The 26,684-nt window shown below is 47.9% G+C and overlaps 1 protein-coding gene and 1 long non-coding RNA gene across 4 annotated transcripts in view; both read left to right on the top strand.

The window, feature by feature from the left end:
* The window catches only part of RAMP3 (receptor activity modifying protein 3), a 41,348-nt gene extending 31,019 nt beyond the window's left edge, over positions 1–10,329 (top strand). Inside the window, exon 4 of one of the 2 annotated variants that reach the window (XM_069586837.1) lies at positions 8,668–10,329. The gene's annotated coding sequence lies outside the window, so the exon portion shown is untranslated. The remainder of the gene's footprint in view (positions 1–8,667) is intronic. The other variant, XM_069586838.1, reaches the window with a different exon arrangement.
* A 1,075-nt stretch (positions 10,330–11,404) lies between these two features.
* Positions 11,405–18,317, top strand: LOC138438869 (uncharacterized). 2 transcript variants are annotated; one of them, XR_011256491.1, is made up of 4 exons: positions 11,405–11,578; positions 13,199–13,425; positions 14,657–14,896; positions 17,550–18,317. It is a non-coding gene; the product is annotated as an uncharacterized lncRNA (long non-coding RNA). The 2 variants fall into 2 exon arrangements; XR_011256490.1 differs by lacking the exon at positions 11,405–11,578 and having other exon boundaries at positions 12,765–13,425.
* Positions 18,318–26,684: the final 8,367 nt, after the last annotated feature.

Here is a 26,684-nt window from a genome sequence, read left to right as displayed (position 1 = left end):
GGGAATAGAACACCATTTCCCCAGCTCCAATTCCTGGTGTCCCCAAAATTTGTCCTGTGAATTGAAGAATTCACTGTTAGGAAACAAGCAAAGAAGGGAGAAGAAAGGAGAAATACAGGGTTCAGAATCTCCCCAAATGTTTTCACTTTTGTCCTGGTTCCTGGACCCTTTTCTGAGGTCATTCTGCTTGCAGGTGAGGGTCTCCTGAGTGAAGAGGGGCTAGGATGGGGGGCTAGGATGGGGTTGCAGCCCTGAAGATGGGGGGCTGGGATGGGGGCGTGTCCTGAGTGATGAGGGGCTGTGATGGAGGGCTGTCTTGAGTGATGAGAAATAATGTGATCATTATTTTTAAAAAAAATTTTTGTCTGCCTCTATACATCCTTTCATTTTGTTGTTTGTTGTTTAGGCTCTCAGTTGTGTCTGACTCTTTGTGACCTCCCATGGACTGTGGCCCACCAAGCTCCTCTGTCCATGGGATTTCCCAGGCAAGAATACTGGAGTGGGTTGCCATTTCCTCCTCCAGGAGATCTTCCTAACCCAGTGCGGAGGATTCCAATTCCGCAATGATTAGGCCACTTGAAGTTGTTCCCCAGCTCAATGATGGTTTGTTTTTTTCTTTAAAAAGTTAATTAATTAATAGATCTGGCTGTGCTGGGTCTTTGTTGCAGAGGGGCCTTTTCTCCAGTTGCAGGGAGCAGGGGCTGCTCTCCAGCTGCAGCGCGGGCTTCTCCTTCCAGGGGCTTCTCTTGTGGATCACAGGCCCTAGAGCATTTGGGCTTCAGTAGTGGCAGCGCACAAGCTCAGTAGATGACTTTTACACATATGAAAAGGTATTCAACCTCACCATAATAAGAAATACACAGTTTAAAATATATGACCATATCATCATTCTTCACTGATAAGACGGGCAAAAATCTAAAATTGATAGTACACTGTGTGGGGGAGGATTGGAGGAAACAGTTCTCGCCTGTGTTGCTGGTGGGGATGTAGATTGGTATAGTCATTGTAGAGGGCACTTCGGCCATATCTGTCAGCCAGAACTAGAAATGCATATACTTTTGGTCTGCAGTTTCACCTCAACAAATTCAGCTTACTGACGTACTTACATGTATATATATATGCGTATGTGTATGCGCATGCATTCACTACATTCACTAGAGCAGAAGTTTGGGAGCAGCCTAAGTGTTCAGGAGCAGAACACTAGTTAATTGCAAGGTGGTACATTTGATGTGTGTGGAGCTTCATGCGAGCTTCGTGGTGTGTTGTCAGCTTCAGGGCATTATGCATTTCACGGCTCCTAGTGGACCCAGTCCAGGGATGGACATGGGAAAGGAGATTGACTTTTCATTTTATACTTTGTCATCTTTAAATATCGAACATGTACATGTATTATTTAAAATGTGTTGCTGAATCTTGTTGAATTCCTCTTTATTAACCTGACCCCACTGCTACATCTGTCCAATCTCCAGGCCTTATTGATTCTACTATCTAAAGTTTTCTCAAATCTGTCTCTATTTCTATCCATTCCCTTTCCAATTTCTGCCTCCCTCTCTCCTGCAAGGAGAGATGCTGGACAGGATGAAGCACAAGCTGGAATCAAGATCGCTGGGAGAAGTATCAATAACCTCAGATATGCAGATGACATCCCCCTTATGGCAGAAAGTGAAGAGAAGCTAAAGAGACTCTTGATGAAAGTGAAAGAGGAGAGTGAAAAAGCTGGCTTAAAACTCAACATTCAGAAAAGTAAGATCATGGCATCCAGTCCCATCACTTCATGGCAAATAGATGGGGAAACAATGGAAACAGTGAGAGACTTTATTTTGGGGGGCTCCAAAATCACTGTAGATGGTTACCATGAAATTAAAAGATGCTTGGTCCTTGCTCCTTGGAAGAAAATCTATGACCAACCTAGATAGCATATTAAAAAGTAGAGATATTACTTTGCAACAAAGATCTGTCTAGTCAAAGCTATGGTTTTTCTAGTAGTCATGTATGGACTGGTGTGAAAGTGAAAGTGAAAGTCGCTCAGTCAGGTCTGACTCTTTGCCACCCCACGGATTATACTGTCTATGGAATTCTCCAGGCCAGAATACTGGAGTGGGTAGTCTTTCCCTTCTCCAGGGGATCTTCCCAACCCAGGGATTGAACCTAGGTATCCCGCATTGCAGGTGTATTCTTTACCAGCTGAGCCACCAGAGAAGCCCAAGAATACTGGAGTGGGTAGCCCATCCCTTCTCCAGTGGCTCTTCCTGACCCAGGAATCGAACTGGGGTCTCTTGCAATGCAGGCGGATTCTTTACCAACTGAGCTATGAGGGAAGACCAATGAATGGGAGAGTTGGACTATAAAGAAAGCTGGGCACTGAAGAATTGATGCTTTTGTACTGTGGTGTTGGAGAAGACTCTTGAGAGTCTCTTGGACTGCAAGGAGATCAAATCAGTCCATCCTAAAGGAAATCAGTCCTGAATATTCATTGGAAGGACTGATGCTGCAGATGAAAGTCCAATACTTTGGCCACCTGATGGGAAGAACTGACTCTTTGGAAAAGACCCCAATGCTGGGAAATATCAAAGGCAGGAGAAGGGGACAACAGAAGATGAGATGGTTGGATGGCATCACGACTCTATGGACATGAGTTTGAGCAAGCTCCAGGAATTGGTGATGTACAGGGAAGCCTGGCATGCTGCAGTCCATGGGGTGGTAAAGAGTGAGACACAACTGAGTGACTGAACTGAACTGAACTCCGACAAAGTGCAATTTAAAGGCCTCACGTCCAGGTGGCGCTAGTGGTAAAGAACCTGCTTGCCAATGCAGGAGACAGAAGAGAAGTGGGTTCAGTCTCTAGGTTGGGAAGATCCCTTGGAGGAGGGGATAGCAACCCACTCCAGTATTCTTGCTTGGAGAATCCCTATGAACAGAGAGGCCTGGTGGGCTATAGTCCATAGAATCACAAAGAGTCGGACACGACTGAAGCAACTTAGCATGCACACATTGTTTGTGGAGTCTCCCTGACGTTCTTCCCCTGGTATGAGCTCAGTTCTAGATATATTAGGTTTGGAGTGCTTGGGTTACACATCTGAAACTGGAGCTCAGGAGAGATTTAGATCAGAGATGCAGATTTGGGAGTCATTAGGTACATTCGTGGCTGTGTTCTTGGGCACATGAGTTGACTGGTGGTTGCCAACCAGAAATGCTAGGGTTTTCGTCTAGTACTGAGAATTGGGAACTGCTGTTTCTGGGATGGAATCTGGTTGTCAGGGGTAGTTTCTCCTAGGCCTCCAATTTGATATGGGGCTTCTGAATAGCTACAGGAGCTGTAAAAACGTAGTGAACTGCATCTAGCAGGATTTCCTCTGCCTGCCCAGGAGACTGCACAGTGTGTGTTTTCCCACAGTTTGGATGTCGTCCAGAAGCCCCTCCCATGCCCACAGTGCAGGGCTCTGCAGAGAGACGGCATTTCCCTCCATTGTCTCCTGGGACACCCCAGAGAGCTTCCAGTTGAGCAGCACGTCCACGCATGACACAGCTGCTGCGTGATGCCCCTGAGCTCAGTGTGGGAGCCAGCCTGGTGGGAAAGCGTGGGTGACAGGTCTGACCCCAGTGCCTTTGCTCAGTGTAGCAAGGCTCTGACATCACCCAGCCTGGACATGGGAAGAAAGCCTGGCCCTTCTGAGGGCTGCTTGACCTGAGGGTCAGGATGGAGCCACGTTGAGTGTGAACTTTAAACAGGAAACAGGCAGGTCTGTCCTGGAAGCCTCTTGTCCCCTTGCTGAATGGCCATAGTTTCCTCCCAGAGAGGAGAAACCCTGAACCTGAAGCAGCAGAGCTGAAGGCCATAATGAATGGGCTGGCACAGCCGAGCCGCAGGCACATCCCATTCCTCTTGGGCTATATTAACACCTCCAGCCTTCAGTCTGAGTCCCTTACCTCCCTTGAAGATCCGATAGGGCCAAAATCCCCTGTGCACACTGTACTGTGAATGATGGTGGTGGCTATTCAAACATCAGACTGAAAGATTGTTGCTGAGCCATGAAAGACACCGGGATTCTTGGCCTCCAGAGGTGAGGAATTCAATCCGGGGCCAGTGATGAGGCTTGATCATTCAGAGCTTTTTTGTAACAAAGTTTTATTAAGGTAGAAAAGAGATAGAGAAAGCTTCTGTCATAGACATCAGAAGAGGTCAGAAGGAGTGCCCCCCTGCTAGTCTTTAGCCAGATGTTATACAGCTACAATCAGGCTGCTAATTAGAGAAAGGGAATGTCTCAAAACTCAGAGACTGGCACCAGGCCCCTCACCCACAACATGCATTTTGAGATAACACTGGCACAAGGTGAATCATCCTGGGTCATAAAACAATTGACATGAATCTTGATGAAAGGTAGGTTTCCAAGTAAATATATAGTTTCATTAACATAGATTAGGAGAACAACGTATGAGTAAAACATACTGGTTTGTTGAGCCCTTATTGGTCTGAGTCTTAAGCAGAACCCACCTGAAGAAAGACAGAGTCTAGGGTACATACATAGTTCATTAACATAGCTTAAGAAAAACATTCCCATAAAAAATGCATTGGTTAGCTCAAGGTTTGAGAAAAATTAAGTTCAGGTGGAATCAGGTGTATTTCTGGCAACACAGAAGTTTTAAGAGAAACCTCCTTTTAAATTTGTATCAGTTCAGTTCAGTCGCTCAGTCGTGTCTGACTCTTTTGCGACCTCATGGACTGCAGCATGCCAGGATTCCCTGTCCATCACCAACTCCCGGAGCTTACTCAAACTCATGCCCATAGAGTTGGTGATGCCATCCAAGCATCTCATCCTCTGTTGTCCCCTTTTCCTCCTGTCTTCAGTCTTTCCCAGCATCAGGGTCTTCTCCATTGACTCAGCTCTTCCCATCAGGTGGCCAAAATATTGGAGTTTTATCTTTAGCATCGGTCTTTCCAATGAATATTCAGGATTGATTTCCTTTAGGATGGACTGGTTGTATCTCCTTGCAGTCCAAGGGACTCTCAAGAGTCTTCTCTAACACCACAGTTCAAAAGCATCAATTCTTTGGCGCTCAACCTTCTTTATAGTCCAACTCTCACATCCATACAAGATAGACTACTGGAAAAACCATAGCTTTGACTAGATGGACCTTTGATGGCAAAGTAATGTCTCGGCTTTTTAATATGCTGTCCAGGTAGGTCATAGTTTTTCTTCCAAGGAGCAAGCATCCTTTAATTTTATGGCTTCAGTCACCATCTGCAGTGATTTTGGAGCCCCCCCAAAATAAATCTGACACTGGTTCCACTGTTTCCCCATCTATTTCTCATGAAATGATGGGACTGGATGACATGATCTTAGTTTTCTGAATGTTGAGTTTTAAGCCAACTTTTTCACTCTTCTCTTTCACTTTCATCAAGAGGCTCTTTAGTTTTTCTTCGCTAAATTTAGTTCTTCTTAAATTTGTATAGAGAAGGGAAAAAATCTGACACTTAGTTTGTTTCCTCCTGCTGCTTGAGAGAGATAAACAAATGTCTGACACTTGCAGCTTATTTCCTTTGTTTGGAGGCCGCTAGCCTTCCTGCCTGTTACCCTCTCAAGACCAATGCACGTCTGTTTCCCCATCATCAGATAGTCCTGTGGGCTCCCTCCTGCTGACTTTATTCCACTCAGATAACAGATATGACAAAAACAATCACTGCTTGATTTTGAGTTTCAAGACTGACTTGAATTTCTATTGAGGCAACAGGTCTAGAGAGACAGGCTTCATTGTGCTTGAAGTGGGACGTCTAAACTCCACACCTTTCAGGCAAAGCTCAGGGTTCTGAGGACATGGTGTGTTGTCAGAGGGGTGCCTGCAGCAAAGAGATGGGAAGCAGCAACTGAAAGCTTGGAGATTGGCAGGCCTGAGTGGGTTGCCCAACCTGATCACAGTCACCCCCTGTTTCTTCCTCAGTTGGGAGAGAACCCCAGGTAGGGCATGGAAAGTCATGGACAGGACTTTATATTGAAGTTAAATAGGTGGATTAACATGGTCATTTACCTAAACTGCACTAAACCCACCCAGGAGGAACAAGAGGATGAGGAGAATAACAGGAAACCACAGATGAGGAGAGCCAGAGGCACATTTTGGAGCTGGAAGTGGGTGGACTTTGCAAAGTGGAGGGAAGTAAGACCTAAAAGTGGAGTCTGGGTGGGCCAGGCTGACAGGAGGCAAGTTGGGGGAGGGACCTCAGGACTTGGAAGGAGGCAGGGAGCCAGCGTGGGTGGTGGGCTTGCTCTGTCTGTGGGGCGAGCAGTGAGGCCTCCACACCCTCTCCCCTCCACAGGAGACCCTGGCGACTCCAGCGGGGCTGAGGGGTAAAGGTGAGGGCCTGAGCTGGGAGGTGAGGCCCAACCACTTCTCCTGCTCCTCCCTGGAATGTTCCTTTCTTCTGCAGAGGTCGGACAACACCCCTAGAGGAAGCCAGCCAATGAGGAGGCCAGAGTCGTGGATGCTGACCTCTGGGCCCCTGTCCAGTGAGGTGGTGGGGCTCATCCATCCCCAGGCCCTGCCTTTTTTGTTGGAGCCTCCCACTAGTGTTTCAATGTTTTCCTTCTAAATAGTCACAGATGCTCCAGGGTCTGATGACTTTCCCAGAGACCCTCTGTGATATTGTGATGTACAAGAAGAAATACATGTTCTTTGTTCTGTTTATGGCCCAGAGCTCTTCAAATCCTTGTAATTTCCTGAGAGGAGAGACTGATAAAAGTGTCTCTTGTTATGTTAATGAAGTGATTTTGGAAAAGCAACCTCCAGATGGGGCTGGTTGCCAGGGGATCCAATCTTGGAACCACGTGATTAGAGGGTAGGAAATTGCAATCCTAACACTCCAACACCCTACCTACTGGAAGGGAAGAAGAGTTGGAGGCTGACTCAATCACCAATGGCCAGTGATTTAATCAATGCTGCCTATGTAATGAAGCCTCCATAAAAGCCCCAAAGAATAGGGTTCCGAGGCTTCCACTTGGTGAGCGCTTGGAGATTCAGAGATTCAGGGTGAGGAGAGGGTGTGGAAGCTCCTCCCCCCTTTCCCATGCCTTGCCTGCTCATCTCCACTATCTGGACATTCCTGAACTACATGCACTTGGGGGTTCCCAGGTGGTGCTAGTGGTAAAGAACCTGCCTGCCAATGCAGGAGATGTAAGAGACGTGGGTTTGATCCCTGGGTTGGGAAGATCCCCTGGAGGAGGGCATGGCCATCCAGTCCAGTATTCTTGCCTGGAGAATCCCATGGACAGAGGAGCCTGGTGGGCTACAGTTCATAGGGTGGCAGATTTGGACACAATCGAAGCCACTTAGCATGCACACGTATTAAACTGGTGATCTAATGAATAGATGGGTTTCCTAGGTTCTGTGAGCCACTTTAGCAAGTTAATATCAAGCCTGAGGAGGGAGTGGGTCGTGGAACCTCTAGTTTAGAGCCAGCTGGTCAGAAGTACTGGTGACAACCTAGGTTTTCCACTGGCATCTAAGGGAGAGGGTCAGTCCTGTGGGATCTGACCTTATCTCCAGGTAGATGGTGTCAGGAGTGAGTGAAATTGTAGGACACCTTGTTGGCGTCAGAGAATTACCTGGATGTATGTGTGGGTCCCCACCTCCAAACCTGACACACACGTCGGCAACTGGTGATGGGAATCCCAGCTTCTAACCTGGAACAAACACAGCCGACTGAGGCACTGGGGGGGCCCTGAGACTGTGGGGAGGGTGGGGGGAGCACAGATACCACCACCACCACCACCAGCCCTAGAGTTACTGCCCCCAGCAAGACAGCAGGCCTGGTGTCCACCCCACTGGATGCCTTTGAAGGACAATTCAGAAGGCAAGAGAGACACAAAAGCAAAGCACCCAGGGGAAGGGTGGACAGGAACAGCTGTCCCCGCTCACTGTTCTCACCCGTGTCCCATGCACCCGTCGTGTCTCTTCCTGTTCTCCCTGTGGCCTCTGTCTCTGCCTCTTCTTATCTCTGCTGTCCCTAGTGTGCTGAACTGGTTAGGGAACAAGGGGTCCCCACACATCTTCAGTAGACTCTCGCTTCTCTCATTGGCAATCACTCTATTGGCGTGGGCATCTGAAAAGAGTAAATACATATGTTCTCCAGGCTGCAGGTTGAGATAGATGAAGCAGTGGGGACTGCATGTTGGATCAGCCAACAACCTGGTACATTGACTTGGTTATTCTCTTCCTGAGGATGCCAGGGTTGTCTGCAATCAATACCTTGCTGCCGCCCGGTACCTGGCGATGGACATCCTCCACAGACCCCTTCTTGGAGCCCTGTGAGGGTCTCTCTGGAGGGTCTGCTCTGCAGCAGAGTTCCTGGTTGTGGGCATGCACCCGCTTCACCTTCTGAGTGCTGCGTGTTGCTTTCCGAGATGACCAAATCCAGTTTATTCTTCTAGTGGAGCAGGAGGATTCCCATTTATTTACATCTTAGCCAGCACTTGGCATCATACCACTTCTGACTTTTGTGTATGATGCTATTGGGTAGAAACTGGTCTCTCCTTTTAAAAGCTGTGCTTTTTCCTATTACCAGTGACGTCCCACTGGTGTCCCATAGACTCATTAGACAACTGGGCTTCCTTTCCCGTAATTCCTGTTCACCCCGTCTATCTGCTGGAGTTTCTGACATTGCATCATTCATTCCAGGAATTCCCCGCAGTCCAGATTTCACTGTCAGCCTGAGATGTGGTTTCACCCATTCATCTGAAGCTGGTGTTCATCACTGGACAGAGTCCTTCATATGGATGCCATCAAATCCATCCCTTCTTCACTTTGTGGTCATGCTTTTATTTAAGAAGACTTTACTTATTATTTTCATTTTATTTAAGGAGACTTGCCACATCCCTAGTGATGAAGATACTCTTCCCATGGCTTTATAACCATACCTTTCCAAGTGAGGTCTTTAATATGCCTGGTTTCCACCTTTGTAAATGTTGTGATGTCAGGTCTGGCTTTGTGTATCTCCATGTCAGGAACAAGGAACAAAACCTCCCACAAAACTGTCCTTTCTCCTCTGCTTTCTGGTGTTGCTCCCTCCCATATTGAGCTCCTCACTTATTTAACTTATATGCAGAGTGCATCATGAGAAACGCTGGGATAGAAGAAGCACAAGCTGGAATCAAGATTGCTGGGAGAAATATTAATAACCTCAGATATGCAGATGACACCACCTTTATGGCAGGAAGTGAAGGGGAACTAAAAAGCCTCTTGATGAAAGTAAAAGAGAAGAGTGAAAAAGTTGACTTAAAGCTCAACATTCAGAAAACAAAGATCATGGCATCTGGTCCCATCACTTCATGGGAAATAGATGGGGAAACAGTGTCAGACTTTATTTTTGGGGGCTCCAAAATCACTGCAGATGGTGACTGCAGCCATGAAATTAAAAGAAGCTTACTCCTTGGAAGGAAAGTTATGACCAACCTAGATAGCATATTAAAAAGCAGAGACATTACTTTGCCAACAAAGGTCCATCTAGTCAAGACTATGATTTTTCCAGTGGTCATGTATGGATGTGAGAGTTGGACTGTGAAGAAAGCTGAGCACCAAAGAATTGATGCTTTTGAACCGTGGTGCTAGAGAAGACTCTTGAGAGTCCCTTGAACTGTAAGGAGATCCAACCAGTCCATTCTAAAGGAAATCAGTCCTGGGTGCTCATTGGAAGGACTGATGTTGAAGCTGAAACTCCAATACTTTGGCCACCTCATGTGAAGAGTTGACTCATTGGAAAAGACCCTGATGCTGGGAGGGATTGGGGGCAGGAGGAGAAGGGGATGACAGAAGATGAGATGGCTGGATGGCATCACTGACTCATGAGGTACATGAGTTTGAGTAAACTCTGGGAGTTGGTGATGGACAGGGAGGCCTGGCGTGCTGTGATTCATGGAGTCGCAAGGAGTCGGACATGACTGAGTGACTGAACTGAACTGAACTGAACAGGGGCCTTTGTCTGTTTTGGAGCAGGATCAGCTTATCTTTGAGATGAGTTATCAGGAAGAGCCCTGATTGGGTCATTCTTGTGGATTTCCTGGCCCAACAAGTGCACAGAGAAAGCTGTTAGTCTAGGGAAAGGAAAAAGGGAGGGAGAAGACACCAGCTAGAATCCATTTTGACTGAGAGATGCATGCTCACATCAGGACCAAATATGGAGATGACTGGCCAGAGACCAACCCAGAAAATGCCCCAGATAAGCAACCTAAGCTGCCCCTATTGGGTTCAACTCACTCTGAGCTCATCTCTGTGCTCTTTCGCATGTATTTTTTTTTTCCACATGTACTTTGCTTCAAATAAACACTTTTATCATTTTCGCAATGTTGGTTTATTCACTGAATGTTTTCTTCAGTGAAGACAAGAACCAAGGTCCTTCTTCCAGCTTTTCACCTCTGAAATTAGTCTGAGTGCCTGGGAGAGCAAATATCCCTCTATTTTTTTTCCAAAGGGCTCAGAGCTGTCTGCAGATCTTTTCTGTCCTATATGAATTCTAGAATGGGCTTGTTTGCGTTCTTCCAGCTGGAGTTTTGCATGGAATGGTACTGAATTTGTAGTTTATACAACTGCAACTTTACACATACTTGTGTTAACAGCCTGACTGCTTCTTACCTTCTGCGTGGAGCCCAGGGTTGGGGCAGTGGTACAGCTGCCTCTATGTCTGTGACTACAGCACTAATGCACTCAGCATGTGGGCTGCAGAAGGAGCCCACCAGGGCCTTGTCGGGTGAGTCCATGTTAAATAATGATGCCTGTGAAAGTGCTTTGCAAACCTGGAGGCAGCATGCAGAGGGGTGCAAACCATGGGTCAGTGCAACACGGGGCTCAGTTCTGTTTCTCCCTCCTGGGTGTGCGGCCTCAGGCAGATAAGGGCTGGCTTCCTCACCTGCTTCATGAGAGATACCTGCAGTCCAGGGTCACTTGGTAAGCACCGTGTATGCATCAGCTATTAGCATTATTATTGAAGCTGATGTGAAGGTAAAATGATACTAATTCTATTTAAAAATCCACCTCCTGATGGCTAATGTGAATCTGCTGGCAGGTTCCTTTGGCACACTTGATGTGTTTTCCATCTGTCTTAGTCAGCTCGGTTGCCATAACAACATACTACAGACTGGCGGCTGAAACCGCATTGATGTCTCACAGTCTGGAAGCTGGAAATCCGAGATCAGCAGGGCTGTGTTCTGGTGAGGGGCCTCTTCCTGGCCTGTCGATGGTTGCCTTCCTGCTGTGTTCACACATGTCAGAGAAACAGAGAAAGCGCAAGAAACAGCCCTGGTGTCTTCCTTTTATAAGGCCACCAGTCCTCTGAGATTAGTGCCCCACCCTCATGACCTCATTTAACCTTAATCATTTTCCTGAAAGCCCCACCTCTTTTTCTAAAACTCACACTGGGGATACAGCTTCATCTCATGAATTTTGGGAGACACAATTCAGTCCATTGCACTTTCCTATGGTAACAGGATACAGAGGTGGAAATGTTTCCCTGTCTGTTTGGCTGAGACCCCAGGACCTCAGGGGCCCACTGACTCCCTTTGTGGAGGGAGGTGGCCGGCTGGGACTTACCTCTGAGGTAAGGCAAGGGGCAGCCGACCAGAGGGGACTCGGGGCGGTGGGGCCGCCACCTGGAGCCCTCAGGGCTGTGTTCTCAGCCCCAGTCATAAGCGGGGGATGGAGGCACAGAGTGCTCTGAGGCCCGGGGCAGAGGCTGTGTCGCATAAACTCTGTGCGCTGCTCTCAGGGAGGTCCCTGCCCCACTCTTGTTCCCCAAGGCCAGTGAGGCCCCTCCTTCCTCTTCTGCTTGCCCCAGCACAGCTGTGCCCCTCGACTCCACCTGCTTTCCATCTCAGGGTCCTCCATGCTTTTGGGGGTGCCCCTTGAGCAGGGGCCTGTGCCAGGGTGGTCAAGTGTTTGCCCCCCTTCCAGCCCTTGGGCCAATGCCTTTACGTGGAAAGTACTGGAGCAGTGACCTGGCGTGGGTGGGGGAGGGTAGTGCCTGGGGTGGTGACAGCGGCTAGGTGATGGGCAGTAGGAAGACGTAGGCCTGTGCCCTAAAACAGCTCTCGTGAGAGTGCAGAGGCTATCTCATCCTGGGTCTGTCAGGGCAGCAGAGTCTGGCCAGGGTCCCGGGAAACCTGGGAGAGGGGAGCTCTTGAAATAGCCCAGGCCAGTGGTTTCCAGAGGCGCTGGGATGCCGGATCTGCGGGGGACAGGTTACATGAGGCCCAGAAGCAGGATGGTCTTCAGGCTCCTGGTGGGTCAGAGGTCCAGTGAGTCCCAGAGAAGGGCCTGTGCGGATGGAGCTCACAAAGCCCCGCATTCATTTGACATATGATGGTTCACATATGATGCTACTTAAAAAATTGTTTATTTTGAATAATTTAAAATATATTAGGAAGGTTGCAAGAAATCCCATAAACTTTTTGCTGGGATCCCCAGCTGTGACCACAGCACACAAGCATGACCGTCTGGCTCTCTCTGTCTGTAGACCTACCCCTATCTGTGCACGTTAGTATATGCACACACATGTACTTTATGTACTTCTTATGCTCCTTTATGTACATGTGTATACCAGGACAGGCTGCCACTGGACTATTGTAACTGAAAGTGGGGGCCAGCTGATTGCCACTCAAGAGCCAATAAAGAGGCAAGGTCGGTGGTAAGGAAAGTTTGCTTTGTTTCGGATGCTGGCAACTGGAGGTTGGTGGATGGACTCCTGTCCAAAGGCTGACTTCCCACCTCTGACAATCAGTAGGCATGAGCTTTTATAATAAAACAGAGGGAGGGCGCTACATGTAGGGACAACAAATCAGCTCTGACAGTCACCTTGAAATTGGCCATGCGGTGGTCAGGCCAGCATCATCTCTATTGGTTTAAGTACAGTTAATCTCTAGTTCCAGGGTTGATTTGTTCTCATGTCCCTGAGCCCAGTTCCTGGAATTGCTGCAGCTTCTGTCATGGCTACAGTCTGGTCCTCAAGCAGTTAACTTCTTGCATCCGGCGGAGGTTTCACTGTCTGTAAGACAGCTCACAGATGCATTTCCTCAGAGTATTATCTGTAGCCCTTGAAGAGGAGCTAAGGGTCCTTGACTTTGCTTAAGGACTCAACTATTATTAAATGGTCTCCTTTGACTGTTTTCCTTTGTTCCTGCATTTTCTTACATTTCTGATTAAACTTGTTCTTTGGCTTAAGTGTTTTTCACAGACAAAAGGCCGGCAGAGGACATGGGGGTGGGGCAAGGACCACAGTGTCCTGCTCCGTTTCACTGTTGCTGGGTAAAGAGATCATGAAGCGACCAGAGTGGAAACACTGTAGCTTGAACAAAAGCCGCAGACCTAGACAAAGGGAGGAGCCGTTAGACCTCCCAGATGTGCAATGAGGCCGCTTGGCTGTGAGCCTGGGTAATCCTTCAAGGAAAGGTAAGACCAACCTCGGGTCGGGTCAGCAGGGCTGCCCCCCTCCCACTGCAGGCCTGGGTGCGCTCACTGGGGAGGGCTGCCTCCTCCTCCCTGCCAGCAAATGGGTGGCCACCTCCCAGTGCCTCAGGGACAAGCCTGCCCCCAGGGCAAAAAGGCAACTCAGCTGCCAGGGGAGCTCGGGAGGCCATTTCTTCCCTTCGCACCCAGGGTCAAACTCACTATACTCAGGGTCACACCCTCACACCCGGGGTCTCACAGCACACCCAGGATCACATCCACACACCCTAAGGTCACCCTCACGCTAAGCGGTCCCATTCCCTCGCTGGCCTGCTTTGGTTTCTCCTGGGTTAGGGCCTAGGCAGGCTTCGCTGAGAGCTCAGCTGATAAAGAATCCACCTGCAATGCAGGAAAACCCAGTTTGATTCCTGGGTCGGGAAGATCCCTTGAAGAAGGGATAGGCTACCCACACCAGTATTCTTACTTGCAAAATTCCGTGGACAGATGAGCCTGATGGACCACAGTCCATGGGTTTGCGCAGAGTTGGACACAACTGAGCGAGTGTCCACAGCACAGCACAGGGGCAAGGTTCTGGCCTTTCTGGGCGCTGCAGGAAGGTTGTGGCTTGGGGGCTGCCCATGTGCTGCCAATAGAAGCTTTGGTTCCTGGGAAATTGCCCTGTGTTTCCCTCCCTCTCTTTGGCCTTGGGAAATCCCCGTGGGGCTGCAGAATGGGCATCACTTGACACCAAAGTCCTGAGTCACCATGGGTGCCCCCGCCTTCCCTCCTGGCCTCGCTCCCCCAACACCACAGCCCACCTCGGAGCTCTTCTGGAGGCCCAGAGTGGGATTCTTCTTAAACCAGGCTGGTTCCAGCTGGTACAAGGCATCTTGGTGGGATGGGGGTAGGGGTAGTTGGGAAAGTTTGGAAAGAGAGGCAGTGATGGCCACTCTGGCATTTGTCCAGCGCTCTCCAGGTGTGCAAGGACACACTCACCCCCTTGGCAGCCCCTCTTGCTTGCTGTAGACTCCCTGGGGAAGTGGAGGGGGCATGGTCCCCCTGGGCAGTGGTGTGCCAGCCAGTCCTACCCCACCCATTTCCTGTGATCTGGTGGCGTTGTGCTCAGTCACGTCTGACCCTTTTGCATCCCCATGGATTGCAGCCCGCCAGGCTCCACCGTCCGTGGGATTCCCCAGGCAAGCATAATGAAGTCGTTTGCCATTTCCTTCTCCAGGGGCTCTTGCCTACCCTGGAACTGAACCTGCGTCTCCTGCACTGCAAGAGGATTCTTTACCATCTGAGCCACCAGGGAAGCCCACTTCCTGTGAGGGGAGAGCAAAGGCAGCTAGATGGGGCTGGGCGCTGAAATCCAGGCGGTTTTTCCAGGGCAGTCTCAAGGGTCCTACAGGCTGCCGAATTCTCAGCTTGGAGGACTGGACAGTCCTTTGCTGCTCAGAGACCTCCCACCCCTCAGGTGAGCACCCAAGAGATGACCAATACCCCCAAGAAGACATACCTTGTCCCCTCCCCCGCCCCAGCATCCCTCCCAAAGTCACCTAACTGTGGACCTGACATCTGGGAACACTGCAGGGAGTATGGTATCAACGCTTTTCCTCTTCTGGGTGAACCGAGAGCTTGGCAGCTGCACTTGGCCTCTGCTGAGTGACAGGCAGCTGATGTTCCCACACAAACTGCATATAATTTTAGCTCAAAGCAGAGCCACTAATTTTTTTAGCTGCCTGGTGTGGGTTTATTGAGAGCTGAGGCACAGGGCCCTGAGGTTTTGAAGGGGTGAATGGAAGCATGTGGACTGGCCAGGCTGGGCCCTCTGGTCTGCAGGGCACTTGTTTTATAGGGGTGTCCTGAGCCTCATCCTTCCCCATACTGTGTCCCCTCCAGACCCCAGGAAGCCTCCTGTCCTGTTCCATCAGGGTTCTGCCAGACTGTGTAGAATCCCATCTTGCAGTTTGCCTGGGTTCAACCTCAGCATCTTAATTCAGAGACTGGTTGGGGGTGCTAGATGTGAGGGGCTCTCCCACAGCTGAGGCCCCTCCTCAGGGGCCTGCCTGTCTCCTGAGGTCTTGGGCCAGCCCTGTCCTGAGAGAGAGCAGAGCCCCTGGCCTGGCACCCTCCAGATGTGCCCCTCACATCTCTCTGAAGACATGGAAGCCTTGCAGTGACATGGCCACCGCTTACCCCCTCAGGAGGCTGGATTTCCAACTATGGAGGTGACCTCTGCAGACTTTGGCCACAACCAGTCTTCAGTGCATGTTGGAAGAACTGGCTGGTGGGCATTTGGCTTTTTAATAGTTAGACATTGAATATCATTATCCCATTTGTATTTCAACCGCTGCCTTTGTTGTTGTGGGCATGTCCTTCCTCACCGCACTCCTGGTCCTCGGGTGGCGGATATGCCCGCCTGGGGGCTGAGCTCTTCCTGGACCATCTGCTCTGGCTGACGGAGGGTGAGGATGCAGAGCCTGGGCTCCAAGTCAGTTCTGCCTGGGATATGGGATCAGCTTCTCATCTAAAAGTATAGGAAAACCCATGCACTCAGCCAGCCAGCAGGCAAACATTTCTCGGGTCTGCTCGGTACCAGCAACACTGTGAAATTGGTATGGGGTCTTTATTCTGGGCTCGTGGTTAAGCCTCAGGTGCAGGCTGAGAACCTGTTTTGTGGACATGACAGGACAAGCTCCATTAGAACAGAAGGGACTGGCCTGCTACCATCTCAGAGCCTCACACCCCAACGATCCTCACTCTTGATTTCTGTGCAGTAGACTATAAGTGGCCCCAGGCAGTCATGATGCCCTTGGACTCAATAGAAACTCTCTCTAAATTCCACCCTGGACTACACCAGCCCTTAGTGGTCTGAGAGGGCTCCCCTCTGCAGACACCACAGGCTCTATTGCAGGAGGTCTGATCTGCACCACTCATGAGCTAGACCCCATCTGCATAGCAAATTGAAGGTGATAATTGGCCAAGTTATTCAGATAATAAGAGCAAAAACACACTCTGTGTCCCAAGCCTTTAAACATTTTGGGGAAAATGGGGTTCCTGATGCTGGCAAACTAAGGGAAACTATGTTCAGAGGTGGCAGGGCAGGAGGTTTTAGTGTTGGCCTTGGGGAACAGATGGGTGCTGGGGGGGTCACAGCATGGAGTCGGGGTGGAGCCTCTTTCTCAGTCAAGTCATTTTACAGATGTGGAAAGAGAGGCTCAGAGAGGCTCAGAGAGGCCAATGGAGTTGGCCCAAGGACACACAGAGGCCCAAGGACACACAGCAAGCAAACAACACAGCTCAGGTTGGCTGTCCAATCAGTATCATGTCTACTGACTGTGTTTCTCAGATTTGGGGTTTCTTATCTGCTCAGTTGCTCAGTTGTGTCCAATTCTTTTCAACCCCATGGACTGTAGCCTGTCAGGCTCCTCTGTCCATAGGCTTTGCCAGGCAAGAATACTGGAGTGGGTTGCCATTCCTTTCTCCAGGGAATCTTCCTGACCCAGGGATCGAATCCATGTCTCCTGCATGGGCAGGCATGTTCTTTCCCACTGAGCCACCTGGAAAGCTTGGGAACTAGTGAACTCCAACAGGGCCTGTGCCAGGGCGTCTGAGTGAGATGGCTCACAGAGGAACAAGGATGAAGGGGCTGGCCCTCTCCGCATATGCCTGCTGGGCCCAGCAGACACTGCCTGCCCTCCCTGCGGGCTGCTCTCTGAGGTCCTCCTTCCTTGCCTATGCTCTAGTAAGCACCCCTTGGAAGCTCCCTCGATGGTCCCTGGTGAAGGTCAGTGCCTTTGTACTGGTGACTTACTTTTCGGCTTTAAGGAATTTTCATTCCCTCCTGAAGGTACTTTCCCAGCCTGATTCTCACCCTTACCAGTCATTTAGCTGATCCCCACCAACCTCCACCTCTCAGTTCTCAGTGTCCAGCAAGATGGTCTCTGCTCCCGCTAGCTTGTTCCTGGTCGCTGCTCCCTTGGGTCTCTCTTTGTCTCAGACCTCTGAGGGGGCATTACCCAGGGCTCTGTCCTCCCAGAAAGCCTCTTTTCTGTTGGCGATGTTCTGTTGGATTTAATTCAATCTCATGGTTAAAGATCACTATTAAAAATATCTTTCTCTTGCAGATAGACTAATTCATGTCAAAGCTGGATTTAACTCACTAGTGAGGAAATCTGCAAAGAAGATGAAGAGCTCTTCTAAGTTTTAACCAAGTTCTCCTTAATAGTTTGCGTTAAACATAGACCATTTGTAGAGATTTGTCTCTCTCTGGAGGTTCTGGTCTCCCTTGTGTTCTTTTTTAAAAAAATTAAAAAATATTAATTATTTTGGCTGTGCTGGGTGGGTCTTTGTTGCCTTGCGGGCTTTTGCTGTCTGCTGAGAGGGACCTTCCTTGTCTCCTGTGATGTCAGCCCTAGAGCCTGAGAACATGGGCCACCTTCCTCCTGGAGCTTTGGGGGCTGAGATGCTGCCTGAGGCTACAGCCCTATTCCTGAATGAAGGGCTTAGTTAAGGGCTGGATTGTGTTCCCCCAGATTCATATGTTTGAAGCCCTAATGCCCAGTACCTCAGAATATGACCTCATTTGCAGGTTAAGGTCGTTGCAGATGTAGTTAAGATGAAGTCATCTTGGAGTAGGATGGTCTTAATCCAATGACTGACGTCCTTGTAAGTGGGAAATTTAAATGCAGAGGTGCACACAAGGAGAAAGCCCACATCTGGTGATGCTTTTACGGGGCTCAGAACACCAAGACTGCCAGCACACCACCAGAAGCCAGGGTGGAGGCTAGGCACAGAGTCTTTCCCACAGCCTCGGGAGAACCAGCCCTGTGGACACCTTGCTCTTGGACTTCCAGCCTCCAGAAGTGGGAGAGAATAAATCTCAGTTGTTAAAACCATCTGTTTCGTGGTGCTTTGTTGTAGCAGCCCTAGCATACAAATGCAGCATCCCACTTTAGCTTCATGATACTTTTTTCCCCGAATTTATTTGTTTATTTATTTATGGTTGTGCTGCTCTTCACTGCTGTGTGGAGGCATCTCCAGCTGCAGCGAGTGGGGCTACTGTCTGTCGCGGTGCGTGGGCTTCTCGCTAAGGTGGCTTCTCTTGCTGTGGCGTGTGAGCCCTAGGCGCACAGGCTTTAGGCGTTGCAGCACTCGGGCTCAGTAGCTGTGGCTTATGGGCCCCAAAGCTGGCTTCAGTAATTGTAACGCATGGGCACAGTTGCCTGTGGCGTGTGGAATCCTCCCGGACCAGGGATCGAATGTGTTTCCCCTGCACTGGCAGGTGGACTCCCATCCACTGTGCTGCCAGAGAAGTCTGCTTCACAATATTCTTAACCTTATCAGCTCATGACAATCCCTATGTCCAAGTTATCATCCCAATGGAAACTTGAAAAAGAGCAAATCTGTTTTTGTATACATGTACATGTGTGATAACTCAATTTTCAGTACTTTTTCTCTCTCTTTGTGAACTTTGATTTATTAAAAAAATTTCCAGATATGGAACTTCCCTGGTGGCTCAGTGGCTAAGACTCTATGCTCCCAGTGCAGAGGGCCAGGATTGGATCTTAGTTGGGGAACTAAGACCCCACATGCTGCAACTAAGACCCAACACACCCAAATAAATAAAAATAAAAAATAAATATTAAAAAAGTTCTGAAAAAAAAAATTCTGGAAATCAAAGATCAATCACTAGTCAAGGACTTAGAGCCAATGAGGCATCTTGGAAGTTATATTTCAGCCAACTGTAGCCACACTCTCCTTGCTGATATTGTTGGCCTGACTGTTGACCCCACAGCATTTGCAGCCTGGTTTGACATGTACAACTGAGTTTTTAAAAATATAGACATTAGTTATTACAGTTCAATTTGATTGAATACATGACTACATCCTCATAGCACTAAACATTTAGTGGAAACAATGATAGTGGCTCATAAAACCAGAATAGGAAATTTAAAGTATTCAAATTAATTCAGTGTATTAAGAGGAGATAAACACAACTACTTTGCCTGTATTATATTCCACACCATGATTATAATACAGGGGAAGATAAACAGTAGTATTTTATATCAAAATGATCAGACCAGTTAAATTTGTCCAAGGATGAATTGTGACATGTACTATTAAACAAAATTTTTTTGTAATCCAAAAAATCCTTGTATAATTCTTTTGTGTTCTCAGAGCATACTGACATTTAAAAAATCTCGATATTTTAGGCTTTTTTGGGTACTGTTTCCTTTTTACTAACAACTAGTCACATTCTTTGCTCCTGGTTCTGTTGCTTAGCAACAGCATTTAAATTCAAGGTTGGTGGACTTCAGTTCCATTTGCCTGTCTGAGATGGAGTCCCCCCTCCACAGCATGGGGAATTTTTTTTTTTCTTTTTTAAAGAGAGTCAGCATATTTGAATTCAAGGGACTAGGAGGCTTTCATTTCCTTTTTAAAGGTCTTATGGAAGTGCCTATTAAGGATCCATTAATCAATACAGATTTGCCTCTAAAATGTGAGGCTTATTGATTCCCTTGGGCAGGGGCATGTCCCTCTGAATCCATCTCCTGTGTTCCCAGGACTGGCTAACAGGCAAGGGCACAGACCTAAGGGCTACACTTTCCAACTTGTTGTGGTTGCTCCCTTCTAGACACAGACCTGCCAGAGAAACCAGAACACAGAGATTTGCCCAAACATGCCTGCGGTGGAAAACGACAGAAAAAAGGCCCCTGCAGGTACACAGAGGCCTGTCATGGGCGATCAGCTGTAAATGAATTCAAACGGAGGCCGTTGTTCCCTGCCCAGCAGTGAATGCCTCCTGGCCCATCACCCACCAGCACAGTGTGGGCCCGCAGGGTCTATCACAGAAGCTGGAGGCCAGGGCTGCCCCTACTGTGGGGTCTCCAAGGATTACACGACAAGTGATGGTCAGAGTTGTGTTTGTCACTAAACAACAAAAGACACCGCCCCCCTCCCCGCCCTGCAATACACACACACCAACTGTCTGTGTGTATCTGACAACAAAACCACACCCTGGGCCTTCCTCTCCGAGGTTCCAGGGCTGTTGACAGCCTGCTCTACTTGTCAACAAGGGTGATTACAAGCAGGCAGGACCACGGTTTATATCTTCCCACAGCGGGAGTTGCAGCTGAGGTTGGCCTCCCAAGTAAGCGTGTTTAGGAATGTTGGACCCCAATCCCCTGAGCCCTTGGCATGGACCCAGAAAGACAGATAGCAAGAGAGAACCAGATCTAGTGAGCTGGCCTAAGGCTGCAGATCCTCAAAATGTTTCCTTGGTTCCACCTGGGGTTCTCAGAGGCCCCATATCCATCACCGGGGACTGGAGGCCAAGGCATTGGCTCCAGTCTGCAGAATACTGGGGGCAGGGCTGTGGAACTCTGCCCTCGGCCTGTGATGTACCCAGGGCCTCCACACCTCACCAGACACCAGACACAGAAGTCGGGGTGCAGTGGGAACGGGAGGCAAAGAAGTCTGGCCTCTACAGAGCCTGCACTCCTGGGATGATAGCCTTGCCCCGGGAAGAGGGTTTACTTGCTGTTTCAGGCTCCAGTTTCTGTTTTCCGTCTCCTAATTTCTGCCATTTTTGTAGGAAGTGATAAGCCAATACCCCAAAGCACCCCTCCATAGAGGCAAACTGGACTGTTATATAATTACCTCTTTCAGAGAGAAATTTCTGAGGCCAGTCATATTTTGCATGGAGCCAACCAAATACACGTAGCAAGCTGAATCCTTTCCTTCCCCCTGTGAAAGAGGCCTTACTCAGAAAAAATCCCACCAGTTCCTCCATCTAGGGCTGAGCTGCGAATTGACCACACCCCCGAAGCCTGTTACTTTGCTGTTCTAGTTGGAATGCTGGGTAAGGGGTTCCATACCCAGTGCCTTCATATCTCCTGGATGGAAAGTGGAATCCACGGATGCTTGCTGTGGCCCATCCTAGCATCCTCCGCGCATACTACCTCAGTGAGCTTATATGGGAGGTCAATCCAAGAGGAATAAGAATCTAACCATTTTTCCTGGGCCATGCCCCAGAATCCCACAATGAATAACAGAGTATAGATGAGGTGTAGCCTGGGATGGGTTACTAGGAGTCCTTTGGGGCTGTGTCGCTAAGAAGGTAGGAAGGCTGATCACTTCCCATAGCTGAGATGGTTTGAGCTCTGTCCTCTGGGACAAGGTATATCTCAACTGTGGAGGGTTTGGAGACATCAGAGGCTGTGCCTAGGAGTTGCAAGTCTGTTCCCCACAGATATATTTGTTGGGTTGTGTCCTGAGCTGTAGCCTTCCTTAAAGTGAATTAAATTTTGTTTGGAGTGAGGGCTCTTGGTTTTCAACAGTTCAAATGCTTGAACTCAGGGTGCTGCTGCTGGCCATCCAGGGTGGGTGTTCAATCTGTAAGACAAGATGTCCCCCTAGCTTACCTCTCACTTGTAAACATTAGGAAACTTCTAAAGTTCTGGGCAGAGACCTCCTGAACACTTCTTCTCTCCCTGCTCCTGACCTTGCCGTCTCTCATTTCTGTGATTCAGAAGAAAGGGTATGGTCATTTCAGTAGGAGTGCTTGGAGATGGTTTCCGCAGGATTTGGCCTTTTCCCTGGACCTTGAAGGCTGGGTCACAACACGAGTGAGACACGGCTGAGGATGAAGGCATCTGCATTCATGGAAAGCGTGAACTCTGTTGCTGGCCAAAATCTAGGCCTTCTCTGTTCACTGAAGCCAAATGAAAAATATGGAGACAGAGTTTGGAGGAAGTAGAAAGGTCGCTTTTATTCTCAGTCGGAGGAGAGGGGAACGCAGTAGGCTTGTGCCTCAGGAACTGTGCCCGCCTCCATAAGGAGTCTAGGGGCTTATTTAAGGCAAGGGCTCCCAGTCTGGAGTCAGTGATGAGGAACAAAGGTGATAGGATCTTGATTTTTTTCCTCTTTCATTGTCTCAAAGACAGTCATAAACTGGTGTGAACAACCCAGTAATTGAGTCTGGCAGCGGGGTGGCTCTGCAGCCTTCTTTCTGATATGCAGGAGAAGGACATGGCTACCCACTCCAGTATTCTTGCCTGGAGAATCCCCTTAACAGAGGAGCCTGGTGGGTTGCAGTCCATGGGGTCACAAAGAGTCAGACAAAACTGAGTGACTAACATTCCTGATATGTAACTACAAGGGCAAGGGTATTGTAAGGGTAAACACCAGACAGGGGATGTATTTAGCATAGAATCAAAGGAGAAAATGTAAATTGTAGCTCCTGCTGAGTTCAGTTCAGTTCAGTCGCTCAGTCATGTCCGACTCATTGTGACCCCATGAATCACAGCATGCCAGGTCTCCTTGTCCATCACCAACTCCCAGAGTTCAGTCAAACTCACGTCCATCGAGTTGGTGATGCCATCTAGCCATCTCATCCTCTGTCGTCCCCTTCTCCTCCTGCCGTCAATCTCTCCCAGCATCAGGGTCTTTTCCAATGAGTTAACTGTTCGCGTGAGGTGGCCAAAGTACTGGAGTTTCAGCTTCAGCATCAGGCCTTCCAATGAACGCCTTGGACTGGTCTCCTTTAGAATGGACTTATTGGATCTCCTTACAGTCCAAGGGACTCTCAAGAGTCTTCAACACCACAGTTCAAAAGCATCAGTTCTTTGGTGCTCAGCTTTCTTCACAGTCCAACTCTCACATCCATACATGACCACTGGAAAAACCATAGCCTTGACTAGACGGACCTTTGTTGGCAAAGTAACATCTCTGCTTTTCAATATGCAGAGGTTGTTCATAACTTTTCTTCCACGGAGTAAGCGTCTTTTAATTTCATGGCTGCAATCAACATCTGCAGTGATTTTGGAGCCCCCCAAAATAAAGTCTGACACTGTTTCCTGATCTATTTCCCAAGAAGTGATGGGACCAGATGCCATGATCTTTGTTTTCTGACTGATGAGCTTTAAGTCAACTTTTTCACTCTCCTCTTTCACTTTCATCAAGAGGTTTTTTAGTTCCTCTTCACTTTCTGCCATAAGGGTGGTGTCATCTGCATATCTGAGGTTATTGATATTTCTCCTGGCAATCTTGATTCCAGCTTGTGCTTCTTCCAGTCCAGCGTTTCTCATGATGTACTCTGCATGGAAGTTAAATAAGCAGGGTGACAACATACAGCCTTGACATACTCCTTGCTGAATTAGGGGGCAGAAAAGTAAACTTAGTTACAGACATGCAGAGGTAGGAGCAGTTAAAGTAAAAAACCTGAGAATGTTCAGGCCTGCTCATTGTTCTTTTTATCTTCTTTGTTCTCAGAAAAGGGAAAGAGAAAAACCCATTGCTCTTTTTTCCCTTTTCACTCCAACAGCTCCTCTGGGGGAGAGTGTTCTCCTCTGACCTGTGACCACAGGCCATTTAATCCAAAGCATTTAGGAACTGGAATGCTGTGACGCTGCAGATCTCCAGCCAGGCTGGCCTGGACCCAGTCAGTCCATGAGCATGAAGTGTATACATGTGAGTGTAAAACAGCACACTGAATGTGCACTTTTGAAATTTGTCTGTGCTGTATGTTTTCACGCTGACTGGCTTGAGAACAGACGTCTTCACCCTGGTGCCTCAAATCAACACGGCTGGTTTGTTGCCTGAGGTCCCGTCTCAGACGCTGCTGTTCACACTGCAGAGCTGTGCAGTGAGAATTTTGCACCTTCTCGCTTTAATCATGTCATTAGTTTACTTTGTAAACATCGTTTGCTCATTTATTTCTTGTTTCTTCCACCAGCATGGAGAGGACGAGAAGGTTCCACAGTATTTAGTGGGTTGACATTTGCCGCTCCTGTTTTCTGAGAATGTCCTCTGAGAATAAATCTATTGCTTATTGAGAAAACAAATTAGAATGACTTCCTGGTAAAGATGGTATAATGAACTCAGGTCTTAGAATCTCCCTTATCCAATTCTTGATGAGATTAATAAACCAAAAAGATTAGCAAGAAAATTTCCAACTATCAAAGAAAGAGGTACAGATTCAGGCCATAGCATTTGAGAATGGCAGCCATGGAAAGCAGGAGATGATGCTTGTGAAACACTGAACAGCTTCATAGTTCCCCAGAGAGGATACTGGGAAAAGAGGAGAAAACAAAATTCTAAGTTTTCAAGTAAATTTCCTAATTCTGGGAGAAGTAGACAAGGGGTGGGTGTACAGCCTGGAGAGAAATTTCAAGAAGACTTCAAGTTTGGAAGCTCTTATCTACCTCTGTGAAATGGCAAGATCTCGCAGAGGAAAAAAAAAAAAAATTACCAAGGTTTGACATTTTCTAGAACTCCATGGTGAGTCCATTCTGGAGGAGATCAGCCCTGGGATTTCTTTGGAGGGAATGATGCTGAAGCTGGAACTCTAGTACTTTGGCCACCTCATGCGAAGAGTTGACTCATTGGAAAAGACTGATACTGGGAGGGATTGGGGGTAGGAGGAGAAGGGGATGACAGAGGATGAGATGGCTGGATGGCATCACTGACTTGATGGACATGAGTCTGAGTGAACTCCGGGAGCTGGTGATGGACAGGGAGGCCTGGCGTGCTGCGATTCATGAGGTCGCAAAGAGTCGGACACGACTGAGCGACTGAACTGAACTGAATGGTGAGTTAAAGGAAATGCCCACATAAGTACCCTGTGCAGGGCGCCAACCCCCCTCTGAGTAGTAACAGAGTGACGTTTAGTGCAATCTCAGGAAAGAAAACAGAACCCAGGAAATCCAATAAAGTCTGGTAGAGCAATGTAAAGTGAAATTTTAGAACTCACATAATATCATGTTTTTTTTTTTTTAAACTTACTGTTTCTTCCTCATTTTGTTCTACTATTTATTATTGTTTTTGGTTGCACCGGGTCTTCATCGCTTCATGTGGGCTTTCTCTAGTCGTGGGGAGCGGGGGCTACTGTTCCTCGCGGTGCTCGGGCTTCTTGCTGAGGCGGCCTCTCTTCCTGCACAGCACAGGCTCTAGGTGTGTGGGCTCAGTAGTCGCAGTGTAGGTTTAGTTGCTCTGTAGCACGTGGAGCCTTCCCGGACCAGGGGTAGAGTCTTTGTCCCCTGCACTGGCAGACGGATTCCTATCCACTGCGCCACCAGGGAAGTCCTCATGTTTTATATCATGAAAAAAATAACTAGAAAGCAGACTATACACAACTAAATTTTAGTTAACTTTGCTAGAGTAAAGCCTTGAAATAACCATGGACAAGTAGGAGTTGTAAGCAGATATTAAAACAATTAGAAAAAATATCACAAGTTTGATGAGACACTTAGATGACCCAATAAAAATAACATTTATAAAGCTTAATTAGAAAACCCAATCAATGAACAGAAGTTTTAAAAAATGTGGTAGAAAAAAATTATTAAAATCAAGGAAATCTGAACTTACAGATTGAAGAGATTCAATTAGGAGATAGTCTAGAAAAATTTATTATTAAATGGATGCAGTAAATGGGCATATTTTGTTAGGTTACTGAACTTTAAGAGAAAAGATGTTTTGAGGAAAATGCAATTCATATACAAGGAGAAAAAAATGCAGTTCATATATAAGGAGGAGAAGGAAACCAGGCTGACCTCATATTTCTTAGCAATATTCAATGTGAAAAGATAATTGGGTAATTATCTGGGGGCAATTAAACAGTTACCCTAAAATGTTAAACTTAGTAAAATCGTTATTGAATATAAGGGTAATAGGAGACATGGAAACATTCTTTAAAATTTCAAGATATATAAAGCCAATGAGTAATTTCATGCCAAAAAAAAAAAAAAATCTCTACTGAGTTAATTCAGCTCACCCCAAGGTGAGTAAGAAGGCTATGCCAGGGTTGGAGATCAATGATAACTGGAGAAACATCCAAAAAGTCCTGAGGAAAAGAAAGTGGGACCTGAGGGTTGAGTTTTACTCTGAAGTTATAGTAGGAACTTCACTGGTGGTGCAGGGTTAAGAATCCGCCTGCCAGTTCAGGGGACATAGGTTTGATCCTTGGTCCAGGAAGATTCCACATGCTGTGGGGCAACTAAGCCCATGTGCTACCACTATTGTGCCTGAGTCTAGAACCTGTGTGCCATAGCTATTGCAGATATAAGTGGAAAGGCCCAGTGTCAGTAGCCATCATGGGAAAAAATCAGGCTGGGCTGAGAACGGATTGTGTCTGGATGTCTACCTGCCCTAAGCCTTGTAATTACTGAAGTTACACAGATGAGAGCATGTATGATAAACATTGGTTGGGTCTGACTCTAATTTCTCATTGGCTGCGTACACTTTAGGTGTCAGTTCCTCTT

The sequence above is a fragment of the Ovis canadensis genome, chromosome 4, assembly GCF_042477335.2.
Source record: "Ovis canadensis isolate MfBH-ARS-UI-01 breed Bighorn chromosome 4, ARS-UI_OviCan_v2, whole genome shotgun sequence".
In the NCBI taxonomy this organism is placed as follows: Eukaryota; Metazoa; Chordata; class Mammalia; order Artiodactyla; family Bovidae; genus Ovis; species Ovis canadensis.
Note: the sequence above shows the minus strand (reverse complement) of the source record. Positions and strands in the feature narration are given on the sequence as shown.